Source organism: Patella vulgata, chromosome 7, assembly GCF_932274485.2.
Source record: "Patella vulgata chromosome 7, xgPatVulg1.2, whole genome shotgun sequence".
In the NCBI taxonomy this organism is placed as follows: Eukaryota; Metazoa; Mollusca; class Gastropoda; family Patellidae; genus Patella; species Patella vulgata.
The window spans coordinates 62,194,357-62,215,165 of NC_065885.2; the positions used below are offsets into that span (position 1 = coordinate 62,194,357).

The following is a 20,809-nucleotide window of genomic DNA, read 5'->3' on the forward strand; positions in this document are numbered from 1 at the left end:
TTTAAAAGGGAATTGTCTCTTGGTCTATATCCGGTATTATACTTGGTAATCCAATGATTAACAGGGATTATAACTGAGAAACCCCCATCTGAATCAGGATAATCCGCTCCTTTACTGTAACAGATATTGACATGTCACTATCTAGACTTTTGTACCGAATGTGTACAGAATTTGTATCACTTAGTAAGTTTAATTTTATGAGTTTAGTAGGTGTAATTGCATATGTATATGCATGTATCAAATATAACAAGTTTAATTGCATGAGTATATATTAAATATAACACGTTTAACTGCATGGGTATATATATCAAATATAACACGTTTAATTGCCTGGGTATATTATATCAAATATAACACGTTTAACTGCATGGGTATATATCAAATATAACACGTTTAATTGCATGGGTATATTATATCAAATATAACACGTTTAATTACATGGGTATATTATATCAAATATAATTGTCCAGTTTTATTACTTTTAAACTGTAAACAATGTTTTCCATTCAATTGTCTTTATATATTATGTATATTTTAAAACGAAATGTCAAATTCGAATCTAAAATTAGATGTTGACAGCATCAACAAATAAAATGACCTGTAACAAAATTTGAAATCTTACTCTGGCGTAACGCAAGGTTGTACATTGAAGCCAATTCTCTTTTAAATTTTTCAAAACAATATTGCAGAATTATGTATCCGATGATTTAGAGTCTATTCCAGTATGAATTTTCATGTTTATATTTCTAATATATAACATATTTTGTTGTGTTTCTAATAGTCTCCTTTTTGTCTATAAATAATTAATACTTTCCCAAGATATATTTTCATTTTCGATATGCATCTTCGATGTTATAATTTTTATTTAACTTTGTAAATAATGTTGGATACTTACATTGTCAGATTTTAACATGGAGAATATTTCTAATTTTTCATATTTAATTTCACCTTCATCAGGATGTAAAGTTGTTCCAGTTGGTAAATTACAATTACTCCAAACAGCTACACACATTTCTAGAAGATTAGTTGGATCAGGATGAAGAGTTAAAACAAGACTCAACTGTTTTGGTATTAAAATACAGCTATCCATAATATTGATATAAAGATATAGGTTATTATAATAATCATAAAGTCGATCAGTTGACAGAAACAACAACTACAGATCTTCTTGCTAGACAGTGAAATCATACAACACTGGTTTTTATTGACCTTCATTCCATATTTTATATCATTCTACACAATTTGTCATCTGTGTGTGAAATCTGTGATCTATGTTACGTAACCATCTATATCTAAATACGACAGTTTGATTGGTTTGGAGAGCAACATAATCCCGCCCACAGCACGTGTATATTTGTAACAAGGGGTTTTATTGGTCAGTGTAATAAACTGACAAGTTAAAAAAGCTTGTTGTCTGCGATATCACCTCGGTGGAAGCGGACGTAAAATACAACTAACACTAACTAACTAACTCTGATTTACGATTGTCTGCGATATCACCTCGGTGGAAGCGGACGTAAAATACAACTAACCCATCATCTGATTTACGAGATGTTTTATGATGTCTATATTGTTTTATCTTTTATCAATTGAAGAACTCTGGGAACAGTTTGAAATGAATACCAAGATACATTATGTAAGACCTAAGTCTGTCTATTGTAGATCTTTCTTTTGGCATCAAATGTTATATAAATTATTTATTTAAACACGATGGCCATCTAAATAATTCCGTTTAAAATGCATAATCGAGACTTTGTTTATTATCGTAATAAAATTATCGTAGCTATGATAATCGAGACTACGCTATTCTTCAAACAGTTACAACTTCGCTCAGAATAAAATATTTTGACTTAGAATTTCACTAAATCCATTTTTCATCATTTATTTCTTAGCTATTATAGCTCAGTATAAAGTAATTTGACTGAAACTTTCAATACACCAATTTTTCATCATTTATTTCTTAGCTATTATAGCTGAATATAAAGTAATTTGACTGAAAATTTCAATACACCAATTTTTCATTATATATTTTATTGTCATCTCGTTATCTAAATCTTTCATAATGCATCTTTAACTATATATGATACGATATTTACCTGTTATTAATCGTGTTAATTAGTACAGGTATGATAATTAATTATCACTGATATAATTACTACCCGATTTAAAGAAAGAAACTATTGTTACCTGTAAAGACAGGTAAATATTCCCACCTGATTACATTATACCTGTAAGTGAACTATAGAATACAATATTTTACCACCAACACCGCATAATCAGTGTCACTTGATGTCCCATAGCGCACGATAATATTAATCAAATACATTCACACTTTCAGAATTCAACAAGCAATACACCGCCTCCCACTGACAGACACATATAGTTTCCTATAGAGCTTGATAAGATTAAATATATGAACTCACCTAACAGCATTCAACAAGCAATACCCCATCTCACACCCATATTTAAATATTCCGATTAAGTGACATGGTTTCCCTTCCTGAATAATCATGTCAATTAAATTAAATAAACCACACCACCCGTCTCAGTAGACATTATATCAATTAATGTAAACCCATACTGTGTTCTGTTATGTAGAAAGACAATAATGATCCCTTGTGAAGGACATATATTAGTGGTATATACTATTGTTATTTGTCGTATTTTCGATTGTACGCAGCAGGACCCACCTTAGGATCCAAATATGAAAAAACCTGAGGGCACAACGAATCACAACCAATTTCTAGTTTAGTGAAATGATAATATAAAATAATAAGGAACGACCGTATTATTAAACAGAAGCGCACCTCCTGTTTACTTCTGCAGGATGTTTTATTGGACAATTGCCTTAAAGGCTGTGATATATCCGGAATTAGTTAAAACACTAGCTTATTATATTGATATCATTACTTATAGAATTTGTTAATTGAATCTAGGAACAATATTATAACTGAACCTTGTACTATTATGAATTTCAGAACCTTTCAATTGTAACATGCTTAATTTTAGAATATATTGTTCATATAAAAATGAATAGGAATATTTTAGTTTTATAAATTTCTCAAATTAGGATACAGAATATATAATGTATACACTATGATTTATCTTTGCAAGGACAGAGACATGAAATGGAGTTTAACGTCCTACTGTTCTGCTTCGACTGGGCTAATGAAGACGGGAGGGGTAGAGACACAATGTCATTCCTATAAATAACGGTGTTTCAGATGAGAAATCGTCAATTGTAATTTGTAAGAATTTAAGCAATTACAATTTGGAAAAAAAAAACCACAACATTTTCAAACAAAAACTCCCGAAAAGTATAGCCACGTCAACTTTTAAAATTTGAGACTGGTATATCATAATACCTCCTTGATCTAAGTCTGGTCGTCATTTTACCAGAATGGGTTACGTAGAAACACAGATAACATGGTAGCCATATTGTTAACCTGTGTTCAAACTGTTATCAAAACGAAACATTAAAAATGAGATAATTATAAATAAAAAGTCCCGAGGGTAATATGGTGCCTTTCGATCGCCATTTTAGTCCAGATTGAGTTATTTGTAAAGATATAATTATTATCACTTTGTAAGACAGATAGTGATAACAAGGTAGCCATATTGTTAACCTGTGTTCAAACTGTTAAAAACTCGTAACATCAAAGATTTTATGATAATACATATAGGTATATACTTTAAAATGTGTTAGACGCGAAACATCAAAGAATTTATAATTATTGGTAAAAAGTCCCGAGAGTGCTGTGGTGCCTTTTGATATAATTGGACACGTGTATTATACAATGTGTTACACCGTGTTCACACAATATATCACACATATAGAGTTAACTAGGTAGCCATTTTATACCACGTGTTTTCTATTATATCTTGTATTGTCTCGTCTACAATATTATATACAATATTACACACCCTGTATTATACCACGTGTTTTTATATACAATATTATACCCCATGTAGTAGTGTTTTATATACAATATTATACACCATGTAATAGTGTTTTTATACAATATTATACCCCATGTAGTAGTGTTTATATACAATATTATTCCTCGTGTAGTAGTGTATTATATACAATATTATACCCCATGTAGTAGTATATTATATACAATATTATACCCCATGTAGTAGTGTTTTATATACAATATTATACACCATGTAATAGTGTTTTTATACAATATTATACCCCATGTAGTAGTGTTTATATACAATATTATACCCCATGTAGTAGTGTTTATATACAATATTATACCTCATGTAGTAGTGTTTATATACAATATTATACCTCATGTAGTAGTCTTTATATACAATATTATTCCTCATGTAGTAGTGTATTATATACAATATTATACCCCATGTAGTAGCGTTTATATACAATATTATACACAATGTAGTAGCGTTTATATACAATAGTATACACCATGTAATGATATACAATATTATACCTCATGTACTATAGTTATACAATATTACACACCATGTTGTATTATTTTATATATTGTTTTATATGGAAAATTGTGTTCTGTAGAACAGGTTTGTCTATAGTCCAGTTTTTCCAGACATGCTTAGTTACAATATAACTACCATTATGCTGATTTTTCTAACATTATGGGGATCACGGTGGCTAAGTGGGTAAGACGCTGGCTCGCTAGCCTGGAGGTCATGTGTTCGATCCCTGCATTGGCCGAGAAAGTTCATCCAGATTATCCGGCGTGCTACCCCCTTGTCAGAGATGCAGGACGGAGGGCCTGGCAAGAACAGCGGTCTAGTCGTTCGAATGGGACGAAAGACAGAGTTCCCGTGTACACATTGGTGTGCACGTAAAAGATCCCTTGACAGTTGGAATCCGATATAAGAGTAGGCCGTATTGCCGCTGTCCGGGCAAAATTTCCCTCATAGCACACTGTATGGCGTATGCCCGTCTTCATTAGCCCAGTTCGGAGCAGAACAATAGGACGTTAAACCCCATTTCATTTCATTTCATTTTCTAACATTATGTTGATACATGTATTTCTAACCTTTTAACGGAATCTTTAATATTTATTTTTGTAATATTTGAAGGTTCATGTAATGTTAATATTTTACATGTATCTAGGTAATAATGGCACAGTTGCAATTGGAAAATATTTTACAATTTTCAAATGATACATTTTAGTATAAATTTAGATGCTGAAGTTCAATACGAGATTTTATGGTACAAAAATAAAATATTGTCCACAGGAAGATTGCGATATTTCTATATTTCTATAATATAAATCTGACTGCTGTTTACCAGATATAACACATGGTAACACAGATAGTGTTATACGATAGTTGTATTGAAAACCTGTGATAAAAACGTTAAAAAACCCCGCAACATCAAGATTTCATAATTATAGCTAAAAATTCCCAATAGTGTTGTTGTGCCTTTCGATCGCCGTTTTCCAGATTGAGCTATTTGTAAAGATTTGATAATTAGCACGATGTAAAACAGTAAGTGTTAGCAAGGTAGCCATGTTGTAAACTTGTGGGCATGCTGTTATAAACGCAAAACATCAAAGATAATTATAGGTAAATTGTGGGTTGTTTTCATGCATTGCCACAGATAGTGCTAATTAGCCATATTGTTTTTATATGGTCTGGCTGTAACGACGGATTCACGGGGGTTTAGAATTTTTTGTTCACAGGTTCGTTCCCGGTATTGGGTGAGGAAGTTTCTTAGGATTTCTAAGAGTAGCCCCCATTTTCAGTTGTGCAGGACGGGGTGGGAGTGGGGTAAAGAAAGTTTCTAATCGAATATTTAGGTCCCACTTTTGCATTTGCTGTCCAGGAAACATTAGTGGACTAATAGTTTTAAAGGTCTCTAAATACGTATAAACCCTATGTTGAAGAAGCCTGACGTAATCTGGTGTCTGGATACAAAGACGAAAATACAACAATTATTATAAAAGTTTATTATAAAATATATTCTCTTATATGTAACAATATAATTTAAAAACCACACAAATTCCACACAATCAAATATATATATAGTTACGCTATCATATTAAAGCCTGAAGAGGTTCCGATGGAACTGAAAGCGCTAGCTTGAAATATGTAGATGTAGTTTGTTTTCTTTTCCAACATCTTATTTATTTATATATCACCTGAGAGCTGTTTCCAGCTATTTTCTTGTTAAGATGTGATTTCTTTGATAATATTATGGTCTCACTCTCTGATGTCTGTGCCCGAAAAACGGAAATACATTGGCCGAAAAAATGGACGGTTCACCGAATCTGGTGGAGGCGCGGGGGCTGCCCCGGCCCGTACGCCTATGACTGGAACCACAGGTGGTAAAAAAAAAACCCACTATAATAGTTGCAGTTTATCACTTCCTTTAGGAAGTAATAAGATTCCCGCGATTAAACACAGTAGGATGACGTCATACGATTATGTGATATCCTTGATTAAATACAATAAGCAAGGAAATATAAGAAGATGTAAGATGTCCACAAAATATGATAAGAAACTAAGTATTGTCTAGTAGTAAAACCACAGATTAATAACCTGACGTCATCAAACCACGTGTGTTTCTAGATAACAACATGGCTGACATGAAGTTATTAGATTGAGGTGAAGGTGACATGGTAGAAAATGAAGTCTGACTGTTAACAGGCGTACTACAATACACAGGATAGGGTGAATGGCTGCCATTATAAAAATTATTACATTCCAATCTCTGTCTTTTAAAACTTCTCTCTGTTATTTTACTAATACTGAAATCTGATGGTGATCGAAGTGACGTAAAACCTGACGGAGACTGTGACGTTACATCTGATGAAAATTGTGATGACGTAAAACTTGATGGAGATTGTGACGTTTTGCTGCTGGTAAAATATGAACCTGTGTGACCGTGATCTGATGATAATCTGACGTCACTACGACATTTTAAACAGAATCCATCAGAGGTAGCGGCCATCTTGTTACATCTAGTACAGACTGGAGAGGAATCTTCTGAAATGAAATAAAACAAAAGATTTAAATTAGACAAATATAGAGAGATACGAAAAGATAAATTAAACGTCATTTCGCACACACGTTAATTATGTTTGAAACTATCGTATGGTATTTGTGGTTGAGAGTGTGTCCGTGCCGCTCTACTCAAGATGGTCATTCTCGGTCTATGCTCCCAAACAATGCGTTCAGAATTCAGACCGATGCCTTTTGTAACAAATATACATACCATCGTGTATTTTCATATGAGTTTTGAGATTACATGCCAGAGAGAAACTCTTATTACAGGTCAAACATTGATGTGGTCTGTCACCTAAAAATAGATTTATTTTAATATAGCGACAGGGAAACATGGATCAAATATTAAACAAATAATACAGTCATTAGTAAAATCAATGAATAGAATTGGAAACGACATGGAACCTTGTCACCTCCCCCACCGCTGTTCTACAATAAATTCGCAATCTTGATTTTATATTTTAATAAATTCGGCAAGGGAAATGTAAAATATTTTCCAATCCTATAGGAATGAAAAACAAGCTAATCGGCTGGATCGGTCATATACTAACATACATTTATGATCACGTACATAATTGAAGACAGGCGGCTTTTTCCAAGGCAGCATCATGGAAAGGCCGGTAGTATTGATATAAAGTACACATATTATAAATACACTAGGTTTGTATTGATATAAAGTACACATATTATACATTCGGTTTGTATTGATATAAAGTACACATATTATACATTCGGTTTGTTTGGATATTAAATATTATAAACACATTATAATCATACCTTAATGAAGAACGAGATAAACTAAATATATTATAAACATACCTGAATGAAGAACGAGGTGATTTTTCAAATTGGTTTGTTTACTGAAACCTCGATTACAAATCTGACATTTGAAAGGCCAGGATCCATTATGAACATACATGTGACTTTTTAAATCTCCAGGAGTAGGGAAGGATTTAGAACACTCCGTACATTTATGTGGCTTATCCTGGAAAAGGTGTAAAATTAAGCACAGGTGTAAATGAGCTTAGAATAATCGACAGACTGATTTAAATTTTCATTTTAAAAATCTAAAAAAAACCCCAACTAATCGACGAATTTCAAGATTTTTAAACATAACATATCTTGAACATTTTCTTTGTATAGAGAAAACACATAAAATTTGAATTACAAATTTACAAAAGCTTTGACTTTTCGAACAATATTATATTCGTAGAACTTTACTAAACACAATAAACTAGGTAGTTGTTAACATGTACTTGGTATAGATAAAATACATATAAAATTTTAATTTCGAATTTCCAAAATGATGGAATGTAAGAAGCTTTAACATTCCAAACAATATTAATGTGGTAAAACTTTACGAAAAACCTAATTATTAATAAAAGAGAACATTATTGTATTTACCTTGTTGTGTGTCATACCTAATTATTAATAAAGTAATTATTAAAAAAACGAGAAGAGTATTCATTTACCTTGTTGTGTGTCATACGATGATAATACAGATTAGAACTAGCTGTAAACTTTTTACCACAAATATTACAAATATGTGGTTTTTCTCCAGAATGGATACGACGATGAGTGTTGAGTGAACTGGATGTCGAGAATGCTTTATTACATGTTTCACAAACATGTGGTTTTTCTCCTGGAAACAGAAACAAAATCACAAATGTCAATTAAAATATGGTAAATTACAAAATTCGCCTCGTTTTATAATTGTATCTGTATGTGAATTATAACGTAAACTTTATTGATCAATGTAGTACCCTGACAAAATTCTACCTTTTCCTAATTCTATCATAACGATCCTGCATAGTCCCGACAACAGATCATTTGCTTGATAAAGACGAGCGTATCCTCGTCGAAACGTCGCTTAGTATTAAACTCAGTAATTGTGTATCCATAAAAGAGTTCCCTGTGTTCATATGAAATATACTTTTTATTCAAATTAGATATAGCAGTCTGTACAAAAAGGTTATTGGCGATAATTTCACATTTCTTTGATTGGTGCTCCACACCCTTTCCCTCTAAAATGGCACTGTTTGTATTAAACAAATTATATCATAAATGTTTAGAGTTTTTAAATAAATTAGTTAAAATGTTGTAGTGGAATAAAATTAAACATTACTAATACTACTCCTGGAACAGAAAAGAAGCAGTAGAATGTCTTGCATGGTGGAATGGCACAAGTCAGAAAATAAAATGAAAGACTACCGATGGTGTAAGTTTGACAATAAATCTAAAGGCATGGAAGAAGTCTGACAATAAAACTGAAATCATGGATCAATTCTGACAATAAATCTAAAGGCATGGATGAAGTCTGACAATAAAACTAAAGTGTAAAACCTGATCACACTGATTGTTACTAATCTGAGTTAATCTGGTTTAATTTATCACCTGTTGATTATAAAACAAGAGATGGATTGTTGAAGACCAGATTGTAATTAGCTTCAGGTAAACTATTTAATTCTTTTACAAATTAATTCTGTTAATTATAACACGACTTGGTGTTATACAGATTGACGGAATTAATTATGACTACTGATTTTATTTGATGAGAGAAGTCCAAGATGTAAAGATCATAGATTTGATCAAAGACAGGTGAGATATTACACCTTTACAATCGACAGGTAAAATTACTGCTTTAGGGTAGACTACATATCAGACGAGAGTATATATGAATGTAAAGAAACGGTGTACAGAGCTTTTTAGGAATTTGTAATCTTTAAAACATTAGGACAGGCCTACGTCACGAAAGCTAGATGACAAAACTTTCAAACGAAAGTGACGTTGTTTAGAACTTATTGGGAACTTGTAATCTCCCCAAATTTTTTAAACATTTGTGACTCTCTGAAATTGTTATTCATCTGGAAGGCTTGTAACTATTCATCGTTACCCGTTACCTGTTAAAACTATTTATAGTATCATGTATTACCTGTATGAGTTCTCATGTGACGTTTTAATAAAGATGGACGATCAAACTTCTTCTTACATACGTCACATGGTAACCATGTTCTCTCACGTGATCTTTTGGCGGGAATAGTTTTATATTCTGTTATTGGAGAAGGTTCCCTGGTTGATGGAGAATCCTGAATTCAAATCAAATATCAAATTACAACAATTGTATTTAGTTGAGAGTATCATATACACCATTATATAGGACAATCAAAATACGAAATGTCTAAACCACAAAAAAATGGTCATTTAATAATAATAAGATGTCTTCAATTTACTTTTTGCTCCACATTTGTTTTTTCTGTGAAATGATACGACCCAATTAAATAGACCAAATCTAGATTCGAATAATTTAATATTCTTAACGCTAAATTGATAAATAAAAAACAATCGGATCATGAAAGAATAAAATCCTAGTTGCGGATCATACTTACAGAAAAATTCCCAGAATCATCAGAACAGAAAGTGATACCATTCCGAGATATACTGGTTGCTATGGGTAATATTGGAGATGGGTAATCTATGCTTGTAGAAACCAGTTCTAAAAGGAAAATCAAAAATACAAATAAACGTAAAAATAAATACAAAGAATTAAATATGGATATGGTTAAGAGAATTCATCAACATATTCATTCTTTTACAGGGCTGCGTAATTGGCTCTCTATATACTGACTTAGTGATTCTGGTTTGTGCTAACATGTAAGACTTTAAAGCCCATCTCTCTCTCTCTCTCTCTCTCTCTCTCTCTCTCTCTCAGGTTTGTGCTAAACATGTAAGACGTTAAACTCCATTTCATTCATTCATTAACTACAAAATGTTACCTGGTGTTTTTCTTTTTTTTTCTAAAACATGTTGATGAACTTTTTCCTCTTCAACCAGACGTTCATCTTTTAATGTTTGAAAATACACAACAATTTCTTCATTTGGTTGAACATCTTTTATCAACTCAAAAACTATTTCTCCCTTTAATTTGATACCAATAACATTAACCTCTTCCAGTTTACTCGATGATTTTATAAACCGGATCCAGTTACAATGACGTACTTCACGATTATCTATTGTCAATATTTCATCATAACAACCAAACTGATGACGTATCTGTAATTGATGGAAAGAAAGTGAATATTACTATGTGCAGTGTATTAATATTGTAAGTTTTATTACAGGAACGCGGGAATTTATCAGGACAGCATGTAGCCATTTTAATATTAATATATAAATCAAGTCAGCACGTGGGAGGAGTTGTTACATAATTGATATTGTGATCATGATCGACACGTGGACGTAATAAATCGATCGGGTATTGATTATCAAAGGCACGTGCCATCCCTGAAGAATGTCTATAACTGTATTTAAATTTCTTAGACCACTTTACTAATGTATTATTTTTTTCATGAATTGTTTCGGTTATTTCCTAATGATAAAATAGTTTTTTGACTTTTGGACAACATAGCAAAAACATATTTCGTATTTGTAATTTTTTTTTATTTTATACATTTCTATTTAATTATCCTATTTAATATTAATTTATTTCATATAAATTTTAAGGCAAAACTTGTAGAATTAAATCAAAAGATGAGTTAGAGTAATTGATTTGACTGTAGACATGTTCCCAGGATAGACGACTGTTTCTCCTGTTAAACATGTGTTAAAATTATATAAACAGATTAAAGATTAAGATTAAGGTGAAGAAGATGTCTTCAGGCTAATCTTAGTATCAAGTGATGGTGTCATATAATTTCTATACAAGTGTTAAAGAGATTTTGTTTTTGATCTTGTAAGCTCGTAATGGCAAGAGGTTTTAAGCATCATGCTGTGTGCCGATTGTAAAAACGTTTTCTAGATTTAAAGGTGAATTGTGTTTTGGTCTATAGATGATGTTTTTCGGTATTTTACTTGGTAATCCCATGATTAACAGAGATTATAAATTAAAGTGCTAAACCCCCACCAGAATCAGGATAATCATTTCTTCACTGTAACTGATATTGACATATAATTCGTGCAGAACATTTATCATCTAATGTTTAATTGCATGTGTATTCATCAAATATAAATTTTAAGTCCAGTTATAATTAATTTTAAACTGTAGTCTGTGTGTTCCATTCGTTTTTTTTTTTTTTAAAATGGTATGCATATTTTAACAATGTTTGTACATATTGGTGTTGAAAACTCACATTTTTAAAATCTTTCTATAGGGTAACGCAGGGTTGTATATTGAAACCAATTTTCTTTTAAATGTTTCAAAATAACATTGCATATTAAATAATGTCGACTGATCGTCAATGTGTTATTTTTTAATTTTCATTAATTTAGGGCTGATTCCAGTTTGAAGTTCCATGTATATATTTTATTCAATAGCCCACCAATGCCTTCATATAGTGATTTTTGAACTTTAGTATAGTCTCTTTTAGATTAATCAAAGGCGGTTCCACAACTTTGCTGTCCATAAATAATTTTCGATTCCCCAGTTGTACTTGACAAGGAGTAGGCACGCCTGTTCAACCTCGTGAGTTTTCTCCAGGTCCTCCTGTTTGTGTCCACTGTTAAAGATCCCTACACACAAGCGAATTATTGAAATAAAATTAAACCATATGTTAGTCCCGGTTTGTGTCTAGTGGACGTTAAACCCCATTTCTCTCTCTCTCTCTCCCATAAATAATGTGTACTTTCAACAGATATATTTACATTATCGATATCCATCATCGAAGTTATAATGTTTTGTTTTTAATCTTGTATTTTGTAGTGGTTTAAGAATCACCCAAGGTCTTCGTATAGTTTCTTTTTGTCCATAAATAATTGGTACTTTCCCAAGATATATGTTCATTTTCGATATTTATCTTGAATGTTATAATGTTTATCTAATGCTAGATTCCCACTATCCCGATTCGTGTTACTGTGAAGTAATCGTGGCGATCCTATCAGGTCTTATATATTGAGGTCAGTCGTGGCAATCGTGTTGATCGTATCGAAACGTATCCGAACGTATCTGCACGTACCAGATCGTGGGTTCAATAGGGACAATTGTATCGTAACGCATCCCACGACAGTAGGAACAAAATATAACTTTGAAAATCATGTTGCATACTTACATTGTCAGATTTTAACATGGAGAAAGTTTCTAATTTCTCATATTTAATTTCACCTTCATCAGGATGTAAAGTTGTTCCAGTTGGTAAATTACAATTACTCCAAACAGCTACACACATTTCTAGATTTGTTGGATCAGGATGAAGAGTTAAAACAAGACTCAACTGTTTTGGTATTAAAATACAGCTATCCATAATATTGATATAAAGATATAGGTTATTATGATAATCATAAAGTCGATCAGATGACAGAAACAATAACTACAGATCTTCTTGCTAGACAGTGAAATCATACAACACTGATTTTTATTGACCTTCATTCCATTTTTTATATCATTCTACACAATTTGTCATATTTGTGTGAAATCTGTGATCTATGTTACGTAACCATCTACATGTATATCTAAATACGACAGTTTGATTGGTTTAGAGAGCAACATAATCCCGCCCACAGCACGTGTATATTTGTAACAAGGATTTTTATTGGTCAGTGTAATAAACTGACAAGTTAAAAAAGTTTGTCATCCACTGATTTACGAGATGTTTTATGATGTCGGTATTGTTTTATCTTTTATCTATTGAAGTGTTGTTCAGAACTAAGAACTAAGAAAGAAATAGAATCATCAATTTTTGACAACCTGAACGATTCTGTGAAATTATTATTAAATCAAATTGTAGTTATCCATATATTGCTGTTGTGTAATGAAGAATTGATACGCATTTTTTTTTGTAAACAAAATATCCTCATTCAGTAAACATGTTGGGTAAAATCGTTTATCTATCCATGTATATCTATTGACACAACAGAGAGAGAGAGAGAGAAATGGGGTTTAACGTCCACTCGACACAAACTAGGTCATTTCGGGACTAACATATGGTTTAATTTTATTTCAATAATTCGCTTGCGCGTAGGGGTCTTTAGCAGTCGGAGGAAACCGGAGGACCCGGAGAAAACCCACGAGGTAGGACAGGCGACCCTACTCCTTGCCACGTACAACCGGGGATTCGAAACCACGCCAGTCGACTCAATGACAGACTTTATGATACAGCGCGGGCACGCTAACCATTCAGCCATCCAACCCCCCGACACAACAAAGGTAAAGGAGAAACATATGAACCTTTACAAGACCAAAACTCAGCAAATAACCCCGCAAACTATTTGATAGACAAACCTGCAATTTGAGCACCCACATAACACAAATCAATTATTCTAACTCATCTTATGATTTAATGTTAAGAGAGAGAGAGAGAGAGAGAGAGAGAGAGAGAAAGAGAGAGAGAGAGAGTTTAACGTCCACTCGGTACAAACTAGATCATTTCGAGACTAACATATCGTTCAATTTTATTTCAATAATTCATTTGCCTGTGGAGGTCTTTTACACTGGGGGAAGGGGTGGAAAACCGGGGGGAACCCACGAGGTTAGACAGGCGACCCTATTTCTAGCCAGGCACAAGATGGGAATCAAATTTGAGAAGGGTGACACGTTTAATGAGAGTTGTTATACAACAAATAGGCAAATAAACGACCCCGAGTCATTTTTTAATCGTTTTTTTTTCCATTTTACTTTCGTTTTCTTCGTTTCTGTCAAAAGTTACAAAAAGAAAGTATCGTTGCCAATTGGTACGATCCTATTTGGTACCGTATCCCAATTCAGTTTAGAAGATTTAAGGGTATGTATTAGACCTAAATCCACAACCAAAATCAAATAGGGTTTAACATCCTACTTTTCTGCAACAACCACCTTCCAGGGAATTGTTCTGTAACAACCATCATTCAGTGAGGTTATATGGGAATTGTTCTGTAACAACCATCATTCATTAAGGTTATAAGAGAATTGTTCTGTAACATCCATCATTCAGTGTACTTTAATGGAAATGTTCTGCAACAACCATCATTCAGTGGGGCTATAATGGAATTGTTCTGTAACAACCATCATTCAGTGTACTATAATGGAAATGTTCTGCATCAACCACCATTCAATGGGGCTATAAGAGAATTGTTCTGCAACAACCACCATTCGGTGGCCTATAATGGAATTGTTCTGCAACACCCACCATTCAGTGGGCTATAATGAAATCGTTCTGTAATAACCAGCATTAAATGGGGCTATAAGGGGATTGTTGGGCCTGATAATGGGAAAGCAGACAGAAACATTCTAAGAAACTTTCTCGTCGAATATCGGGATCGACCCTGGTTTGTGCGCCATACTTTCCAAGTCAGTGTTGTGTCACATTCTACAACGGAATTCGCGACATCATCTTTGTAAGACTTAAAGATCTACTGGAAAATCTGTATCAAATGCAATTTGAATTTTGTTCGTAGCAAATTACCATTACAAAATATACATATATTTTAATAATTTAAAAGTTAATCTTATTGTAATGGTCGTTCTGTGTTTGTACCGCTTAAAGCACACGTTAACAATATGGCTACCTAGTTAACACTATCCGTGTTATATTGTGTAAATGAAGTCTAACACATTTTACAAAATATCAGAAACGATGCATAAAAAGATTCCAGAATACCTTTGAGACATTTTTTAGCAATACATATAAAATCTTTGATGTTCCGATTTTTCACAGTTTGGGCACAGGTTTACAATATGGCTACCTTGTTAACACTATTTGTCTTCACAAAGTGTTAATCATTGTATCTTTACCCCAATCTGGGAAACAAGATTTAGCCCGTAGAAATATTATAACCCTTTCTGTTTGCTTTTTTTTTTTTGGGGGGGGGGGGGTATTTAGGTATTCGGGGGTTCGCCTAAATATAAAGTTACGAATATTGGAACATTCTTATTGTTTTAAACTAAATCCAGTTCTATGGAACAAACCAGTGCATTCACAATTTAAGTGGACTATCAAGAAAGCAACAGAAAGCAATATTGTGCAGAAAACAAACAATAAAGAACAATCTTCTAAAAGGAATAAAATGAAATGAAATGGGGGTTTAACGCCCTACTATTCTGCTCCGACTGGGCTAATGAAAACGGGTATACGCCATACAGTATCCAGTGAGAGAAATTGTTCTCGTAGAGCGTCGCTAAGACCTACTCTTATATCGAATTCCAACAGCCAATGAGTCTTTTACGTGCACGTAGATGTGTACACGGGAACTCGGTGTTTCGTCCACCCAAACAAATATACTGTGCCCTCTGTCCTACACCACTGACAAGAAAGAACCACGTCGGAAAATCACGATGAACGTTCCTTTCCAACGCAGGGATCTTGGCCAGCGTTGCTTCTATATATTCTAATACTGTGATAAAATTGTAATAAAATATTGGACTGTGTGTTATGTATTTGGGTAATAATGGTTGAGGTGAAGACGACACAAACAAAAATAAAATACATCTATATATATTAATATCACGTTTTGTATTACTGTATTAGTTTGAAAACGTTGAGAGAATACTCTTCGAAACGTCGCCCAAATAAATTAGTAACTGTATAGAGTTTATTACAATAAAATAAATCAGTAAATGTTGACAAGAAGTTTATTACAATAAAATAAATTAGTAACTGTGGAAAATAAAATAAATAAGGAACTGTTTTCCATCAGTACGTTTACGGTTTATTAAAATAAAATAAATTGTTTATATAAAATAACAAATTGAAACCATGTATTACATTGTTTATACATAATCTTATCACAGCAATACTATTCGTTATAAATAAGAGCACATAATTCAGTAATAATAATAACTATATTATTATAATAACACAAGTAACATAACTAATTAAAACAATTGAAGTAGAAACGGAAAAATGTATATACATCAAATACTGAAATAAAATAATACAAATGATAAAATAAAAGCCAACTACGCTAAATACTAAAATTTATTAATCAATAAAATGTAATGTTCTGACAAAGTTCACTTAACATTTTCTTATACAAAAATTAATTCATTAATATGTGCATTTCAGCATTGTGTTATTTTCGCCTAATTTTCCACGTATGCGCCTTTTTTCTTTTCCCGTGTACCATTTCGTTTTACCATGTACTGTATCCTATTAGGAGAATACAGGTATAATGTAATCAGGTGTAAATATTTACCTGTCTTTAAAGGTAACAATAGTTTCTTTCTTTAAATCAGGTAGTAATTATATCAGTGATAATTAATTATCATACCTGTACTAATTAACACGATTGATAACAGGTAAATTTATGTATTTTTTATTTATTTTCTTTCTAATTACAGAATAATGATGATTTTTTTAAATCAAAATTTAAATACTGGTGTATTTACCAGTTAAATACGCGAAAAACATCTTTGTAAGCATATAAAAACTATTTATGAATAAACATTACACTGCGACGTTTCAATAATATTTTCCTCAGTTGTTATCAAGTATATAGACACAAATACATAAAATGAAATGCCATTCAAAGAATTAAATCTTTGTAAGACTTGGCGATTCATCTCGTAGACTGAATATCTCTGACTCATATGGAAGCGTATACTGCATTAGTTTGATAACGTTGAGAGAATACTCTTCGAAACGTCGCCCAAAACAAATAGTAGCTGTTTTCCATAATATAACTATGTGTTATAGTGTATTGATATTAATAAGGTAATATGTCTACATGTTTTGCGATGATTACCCCCGTGCGCTTTCATAGTTTTTCAGGGTATAAGGATAGGATGGTTAAGGTTTATGAGACAAATTACTCTTTGATGTTTTGTATTTGTAACGGTTAGAGTACAGGTTTATAATATGGCTACCAAATTAACACTATCAGTGTTATATCGTTGGCGGTTAAAGCACACGTTTACAATATGGCTACCTTGTGAACACTATCTGTTACGGAAAGTGTTAATTATTATATCTTTGGCGGTTAAATCATTTCGATAATATGGCTATTCTGTAAACAATATCTGTGAAATAAAATGTTAATATTATATATTTACAAATAACTCAATCTGATAATCATGCGATCCGAGTTTGCCCAAAACATTGCATATAATATGCCATTTAAAAACTTGGAAAGTAAAATGTTTCTGGAAAAATATATATACAAAACTAAAACAACGCGAAATTATCAATGTTAAAAGATAGCTTCAGCGGACGGGGAAATTGAACTATCAAGCTCATAACTGTATACACTGATTCATAATTAAATGCCTTGATAGAACAAGAAGCTGTTGTGGGAGGATTGATTGGCTTTAATATCGTGCACTATGGGAAGTCACATGACATTGATTACATTATATATTAATACAATAAACTGGCGTGGTGTGTCGACGGGAATAAATACTGTTTTATTGAATTGCTTTTTTGTATTGTAATCATTTGTTTATTTGGTTAATAGTGTCGTGCGCCATGGGGAACCTATGTGGGTGGAAATATTGCATGTTGAATGCTGTAAAGGGTGAATGTATTTGATTAATATTATGGTGCACTATGGGACATCATATGACACTGATTATGTCGGGTACAATAACGGGATGCGGTGTTGGTGGTAAGATATCATATTGTATTCTATAATACAGGTATAATGTATGTAATCAGGTGTTAATAATTACCTGTCTTTACAGGTAACAATAGTTTCTTTCTTTAATCAGGTAGTAATTATATCTGTACTAATTAACAAGAAATTTTCATATCATTTGTTTCATCTTTTGCGTTTCCGATGATTCTTACGGTTAGGGATAATCGTGTTTGCTTTTTATCAACGCAGTGTCTATTTACCTTTTTTTTGTTTTTCTAATTTATTCAATTTTTTTTAAACAAAAAGTAAAATAAAAAGTTTGGTAGCTATTTTTTCAGTAGCGTTAAAATGATTTGATTTATTTTTCAAACATTTCATTTCGACAAGAAATCAAACAATACCAACTGATTCAAAAAACGAAATTTTCCTCTCTAAAATTGATTTCAAGTATTTCCAATTGATCGGAGATGAAAAGATAGCGATTGACCATAAAACATCTCATAAATCAGTGGATAACAAACTTTTTTAACTTGTCAGTTTATTTCACTGACCAATAAAAAACCCTTGTTACAAATATACACGTGCTGTGGGCGGGATTATGTTGCTCTCCAAACCAATCAAACTGTCGTATTTTGATATAGAAGGTTACGTAACATAGATCACAGATTTCACACAAAGATGACAAATTGTGTAGAATGATATAAAATATGGAATGAAGGTCAATAAAAATCAGTGTTGTATGGTTTCACTGTCTAGCAAGAAGATCTTTAGTTATTGTTTCTGTCATCTGATCGACTTTATGATTATTATAATAACTTATATCTTTATATCAATATTATGGATAGCTGTATTTTAATACCAAAACAGTTGAGTCTTGTTTTAACTCTTCATCCTGATCCAACTAATCTTCTAGAAATGTGTGTAGCTGTTTGGAGTAATTGTAATTTACCAACTGGAACAACTTTACATCCTGATGAAGGTGAAATTAAATATGAAAAATTAGAAATATTCTCCATGTTAAAATCTGACAATGTAAGTATGCAACATAATTTTCAAAGATAAATAAACATTATCACATCGAAGATGCATATCGAAAATGAAAATATATCTTGGGGAAAGTATCAATTATTTATGGACAAAAAGGAACTATACGAAGACCTTAGGAGGCTATTAAAAACACAACAAAATATGTTATATATTAGAAATGTAAACCTGAAAATTCAAACTGGAATAGACCCTAATTTCAAAGAGAATTGGTTTCAATGTACAACCTTGCGTTACGCCAGAGTAACATTTCCATTTTTGTTAGAGGTCAATTTATTTGTTGATGCTGTTAACATCTAATTTTAGATTCGTATTTGACATATCTTTTTAAAATATACATAATATATAAAGACAATTGAATGGAAAACATTGTTTATAGTTTAAACGTAATAAAACTGGACAATTATATTAGATATAATATACCCATGCAATTAAACGTGTTATATTTGATATATACATATTCTGTACACATGCAATTCAACGTATTTAAGTGGCGAACATTCGGTACATATGTCTAGATAGTGACATGTCAATATCTGTTACAGTAAAGGCGCGGATTAGCCTGATTCAGATGGGGGTTTCTCAGTTTAATTTGTAATCGTAGCTAATCAAGGGATTACCAGGTAAAATACCGGAAAAAGATATATTTTCTCAATTGGGCAAAACACAATTCACCTTTAAATCTAGAAAACGTTTTTACAATCGGCACACAGCATGATCCTTAAACCCCTTATCATTACGAGCTTACAAAATCAAAAACAAAATCTCTTTAACACTTGTATAGAAATTATATGACACCATCACTTGCTACTAAGATTAGCCTGAAGACATCTTCTTCACCTTAATCTTAATCTTTAATCTGTTTATATAATTTTAACACATGTTTAACAGGAGAAATAGTCGTCTATCCTGGGAACATGTCTACAGTCAAATCAATTATTCTAGCATATCTTTTGATTTAATCAAGGAAATGTAAATCTTTGATTTAATCAAGGAAATGTAAATCTTTGATTTAAGCTACAATTATCAACTAAAGATAATTCTAAAAGTTTTGAGAAATATTTTAGAGTAGATCTAAATGAATCGTCTCAAGATTTACATGAAATATATTAATATTAAATTGGATAATTAAGTACAATATAATATAAAGTCAAAATGATTTACAAATAATCGAAATAATTCATGAAAACTATAATATATTAATAAAGCGGTCCGAGAAAGCCAAATACAGTTCTAGATATTACTTTCAAATATCTCTACAACATAAAATCAAAATAATGTATGAATA

At 31.9% G+C, this 20,809-nt stretch overlaps 1 long non-coding RNA gene across 1 annotated transcript; it reads right to left on the reverse strand.

The window, feature by feature from the left end:
- Positions 1-7,850: 7,850 nt before the first annotated feature.
- On the reverse strand, positions 7,851-9,984 carry LOC130013518 (uncharacterized). Its single transcript, XR_008788685.1, has 3 exons — positions 9,935-9,984; positions 8,475-8,644; positions 7,851-7,987 (listed from the first exon to the last, which is right to left on the reverse strand). It is a non-coding gene; the product is annotated as an uncharacterized LOC130013518 (long non-coding RNA).
- Between the last annotated feature and the right edge of the window lie 10,825 nt (positions 9,985-20,809).